We start from the raw sequence: 5686 nt of genomic DNA, 5'->3' as shown, positions 1-5686 counted from the left end.
CTTGATTTATTTTTTATAGTCCAATTTTGAAAAAAAAAATGTTTATGTTCATGTGGAAGGTCTAGTGCAACATAACTTAGTATGATTTTTAAAATGATGGACCACGACCATTTTAGAGGGCTAGTAATTGTTAAATCATATAAATCTGAATATATTATAATATCCAAATATAAACATATCTATTAAGAATTATCAGTATAATATTCGTAAACCATAATTTTTCTTGATTGTCCAGCTCTGATTCTGTGTCCCTTCATTTGCATTTTGTTATTCTCAGTCAAAAATTCAACTGCATTCTCAAACATTTTACGTTGTGAACGGATAATTTTGTATTGATCAGTGTATAATTTTTTTTTAAAAAAAACGAAATTTACAACATACGAAAGAAAAAAAAAAATGTTTGTGTTTAATAGATCCCCCTCGATTCTTGATACAACCTTACACTACCCTAACAAAGAAGTGTGGATCAAGTTGTCCTTTTAAGTTTTTGGAGTGTTTAAGAAAATCTTGTTGTTAAGAGAAGTGTTGACCAGATCGAAGTCAAGAATAGCTTAGGCCTATTGGTACGAAATCTTGTAAAATGTAAAACATTAGAAAGGGAGTTATGGATCACCATTTGCAAAGTTAAATCCGGTTTTTTCACAATACAATTAAAATAATCATCCCGATAAACAAAGAAAATGCAGTTTATTGCTCGTAAGCTTGGACCAGTAAAAACCTATAGTATAATACAGCAGTAAAAACCTATAGTATAATACAGCAGTAAAAACCTATAGTATAATACAGCAAAGTCTTTTTTCTCACTTCTTCGTTACTGTCTAGCCGAAGGATAGGTAGCATTCCCATTGCCCTTCCATCTCTTAACATGCGTCTCTGTGATAAACTTGAACAATTTTTCTGATAAAATGCCAAAGTCTTCTTATTTTTCATGTTTCGCCTATAGCCTAGTTATTTCTCAAAACAAAAAAAGGATCCCATAACTATGCTGAAAGACCGGGGTTCTGTAAATGTTGACACTTGTAGTATAAGTGACTCTGACGTTTTTAGTTTGTCTTTCTTAGCATTTTATTACCAGATTAAAGAGGTTTTGGACTTACATTATATAAAATTTCCACAGTGGGCATTTTTTACAGACAGCAGAAACCATGGAAACATTTTATATATGTTCCTAATTGTCGTGACGTCAGATTTATATCCCCTGCAAACCATAGTTATTTTATCTAGAACTTATTAACTAACCGTTTCGGAAGAAGGAAATATTCTGTAATTCTATATATCTTAGAAACTTAGAATAAAAAGATGCAAGATAAGTAACAGAATGTGGCCCCCTCAACCATACATTCGGATGGAAAACAATAATTTCATAACGTTATGAAGTAAACTAAAAATCAAATCTTTGTTAACTGATTTTAAGAATTTTTCTCACCATCCTATTTCCCTGAACGCATTTAGATATGTTGTGCTTTTGAAATATGTATGTGAAGCCCATTTCAATTTGCAGTCGCAAGATTTTATGTAAATTTTTAACTTCATTATCCTAGATATTTAGTAAACAATACTTACTTATGAAAAACTGCTCTTTTCATGAGTAGTTGATGCAAAATATGTATGTTTTATTTAAAATAAATGATTCATATATATGGTAGGATTCTTCTCTGGTTTCCGACAACATGACATATTCAAAGTGCATTTGCTAATATGTCATATATTTAGGTGTAGAGATTCAAAAGACCCTACCTTTCTTTCCTTGTCACAATTGAACAACTTTAAAGGTAAATTGTAAACTGCGTTTGGAAGCTGGCAAGGACTAAATTTTTGGCGGATTGGTTGCGTATGAATTTATCTTATTTTCTGGCTCTCAAACCTGTTATAGAACAATGAATTTAGTTTAAATTTTTACACAGTATTTTAAAATATAAGTAGGGATCGCATGATTAAAAGCATCATTTTTCATTCTTATTGCACAGGGAAAAGGTATTGACCTTGACCTGGCCTTGCCTTTAATATTAAATGGTCGAATTTAATCGCATTGAAACCATCACTTACATTCTGTGAAAAAATCATTGATTTTTAAACACAAGAACTGTGAGAAGAATCCTACCTTTATATTCCTCGTAACTAACTGGCTAACGGAGTGAAACGTATAAATGATATTGATTGGTTGAAATATTGCACAGAATCGTTAATTTTTAAAGAACTCATTATTACTACGCTAAACCCGTGAAAACATTTTTTATCGAAGCAAAGTATAATTTTCTTTACAGAAGGAAACCTATTTCACGACAAATCATTAAAAGAAATAAAAACACTTGCTTTGGCCTTCAACTCGACTTTCAGATATATCGCCGACGTATTGTTAATAAACAAAGGTAATTTCCATTCCTACGTCGATACGATATATCCAGGAGAGCTTGAGATAAAAGATACCAAAGAGTCTAACATATCTGTTTCATACTTGGATATTTTACTTCAAAAAGACATTAATGGTATCCTTACATCCAAGTTATATGATAAACGTGATGACTTTAACTTTTCTATCGTCAGCTTCCCTCACTTATACAGCAATATACCTTCATCACCTGCATACGGAGTATATATATCTCAGTTGATTCGATACGCAAGAGCTTGCTCTACGTATAAACAAATTCTAAAACTAGGTAAATTGTTGACAAGCAAGTTGATGAAACAATATCACCAGTCCCGTTTAAAGTCATCATTTCGTAATTTCTATGGTCGAAACAATGACCTTGTCAGCCAATACAATTTATAATTGAGTAAAATGCTGACTGACGTTTTCCATACTAATTGTAAGTCCATTATTTATACACTGAATTTACGACGGATTTTTCCGTTATTTTCTGATCATGACAAGGAACACACGGCGGGTGTGACCGGTCAGCAGGAGATGCTTACTCCTCCATGGCACCTGATCCCACAAGTGACGTTTCAGTTGTCCGTGTTTGCTCTGCTGTTATTTTGTATTGTAAAATGGACTTTGAGATTGAATACTGTTCATCACCTCCATATCCTTCCATCGCTTAGTTGTTAGAATATCCTACGTGTTCAAGGTGGTTTAGCTCCTTCACTCCCATCTTAACAAACTGGAGTCTTCAATGCGGCTCCAAGACCCCTACCTTCTATTGCCACTCCCTTAGGATTTCCTGGATTCGTCGCAGAAAAAGAAATTCAATGTAGATTGCAGATAAGACATATTGCATTGCAATAAGTTTTATAATGCACTTATCATTATCCCAACTGTCCTTCCAAGAACCTTTTGTGCTAGTATTCGTAAATAAAAGTCAAACATTTGATATATCAAAAGTAAATTTTATTACAACACTTTATGATATAAAGGTTTAATCAACAAAATTCAGTATAAAAATTATTCAAAAAAAATATTGCTTCAGAAAACAGTTCATTCACAAGACCTTTTTAAGAATATAATAGTTTACAAGTTCTTGGTTGGTATAAAAGTAGTATGATAAAACATAACCCCATGGTTGACAGAATTGTCTTTTATATCAGAATGACTCACCAGACTGCTTGTTGTTCATCAATATGTTGTTCTTTTTTTTAACAATATCCATCTCTTGAAAAAAATAAATAAAATATTCATTCAGAAAATAAACATTTACTATCTCATCGAATTTCTCTTATAAACTTTTAAAAATAATTATGTTGGTACTGGAAAGTATAGATTTGATATTCTAATATAGTGATGTTAATTAGAATGACAGATATTTCCCTAGTGCCGTCTGACCATCATCGTTGTCCCTCTTATAAACGATCCATCTGGTACATCAGGATACCATGGCCAGAACCAGGACTCCGGGGACCAGGGACCGTTAAGGAAGGCCAGGTGACATGAGTTAAACCACCAGCCTCCTCTAATGTTACTGAGAGCAGCACAGTTATAACTAACTTTGTCATTGTCTCTGTCCGGGGTGGAGAATGACAGACAGATCTGCTTTATAATTACCAGTGTCTAACATAGCGTCCCCTGTAAAATTATCAAAGAAAAATATATCACAGAGATAATGGATACAAATATCTTCAATAATTTGTATCGAATTCCAATTGTCAATACCGATGTACATTTAAGGACGTTCGATCCTGAGCTTTTGAGTGGTTTTTGGTCCTGTCTTTTATTTATAAAATTGTGCATCATCTTTTTGTTTTTTGTTTCGAACATACTTTATTGACAAGCAAAAGGATAAGAAATAACTTCTAACAACTTACTATTTTTTCTCCTAGAGTTCTATTAGAGCAACGTCAAATAATTAATTATGTGAAGTAATTTGAACCCAAAATTACAAATAATCCTAATTTTCCAGCATAATCTTCTTTGTTTTTAAAATCTATAATTTTAATTTTCTTCGACTCAGCAATGACGAATTCAATGTCCCTGGAAATTGTGAATTGTACTTACAAATGAGATCGTGAAATATTAAAAATGTTTAATTAAAATAGAATCAGAAACGTTTACAGAATACTTGAAAAAAAATTCATCATTTACTCCAAATCAACATCAAAACAATCTTTCAATGAAAAGAAGTATATGATGATATACATGATTTTGATCCGGTTTTCAGAAATTAACGTGAATACACTTACCTAAAGTCCCTGTGGCAGGTCCTGCAAGAAAGAGTTGATATTTTTCCGTTTCGTGGAAGACAGAGAATCCGTCGTATATTTCAGCGTTGTACCATTCTGGAGAGTGATGGAAACATAAAGGGATGATGAGTTTTCTTTTGTTAATTGATGGATGAAGTCCTGCATTAAGAAAAGCCTATTGATTTTAATTTAAAATTTAATCAGGCCTTAATTAGAAATCAAATTAGTTTCCTGTTTTAAGATATATTAAAAGTCAACAAAATGTCTATGATGGATATGGAAATAACGAACAGTATTCAATCTCAACGTCCATTCAACAAATATACAAAATAAGAGCAGAGCAAACACAGACCTCCGAAACATCAGAGGTGGGATCAGGTGCCATGGAGGAGTGAGCATCCCCTGCCGACCGGTCACACCTGCCGTGTGCTCGTTGTCATAATCAGAAAATAACGGAAAAAATCCGTGGTCAATTCAGTGTATAAATAATGGACTAACAATTGGTATGAAAAACGTCAGTCAGCATTTCATTCAATGATAAATTGTATTTGCTGACAAGGTCATTGTATCGACCATAGAATTTACGAAATGATGACTTTAAACGAGACTGTTGATATTCTTGTTTCATCAACTTGCTTGTCAATAATTTACCTCGTTTAAGAAATTGTTCATACGTAGAGCATGCTCTTGTGTATCGAATCAACTGAGATATAAATACTCCGTATGCAGGTGATGAAGGTATATTGCTGCATAAGTAAGGGAAGTTGACGATAGAAAAGTTAAAGTCATCACGTTTATCATATAGCTTGGTAGTTAGATTACCATTAGTGACTTTTTCAAGTAAAATATCCAAGTATGAAGTAGAAGTGTCGGACTCTGTGGTATCTTTTATCTCAAGCTCACCAGGATATATCGTGTCGACGTAGGAATGGAAATTATCATTATTAATTGACAATACGTCGTCGATATATCTAAATGTCGAGTTGAAGGCCACAGCAAGTGTTCTCTTCTTTTCATGCATAAGATTTTGCATAAATTCTGCTTCATATGAATATAAAAATAACTATAGTCG

This window comes from Saccostrea cucullata, unplaced genomic scaffold, assembly GCF_032062105.1.
Source record: "Saccostrea cucullata isolate Sc308-1 unplaced genomic scaffold, CSIRO_AGI_Scuc_v1 ctg3955, whole genome shotgun sequence".
NCBI classification, from domain to species: Eukaryota; Metazoa; Mollusca; class Bivalvia; order Ostreida; family Ostreidae; genus Saccostrea; species Saccostrea cuccullata.
Note: the sequence above shows the minus strand (reverse complement) of the source record.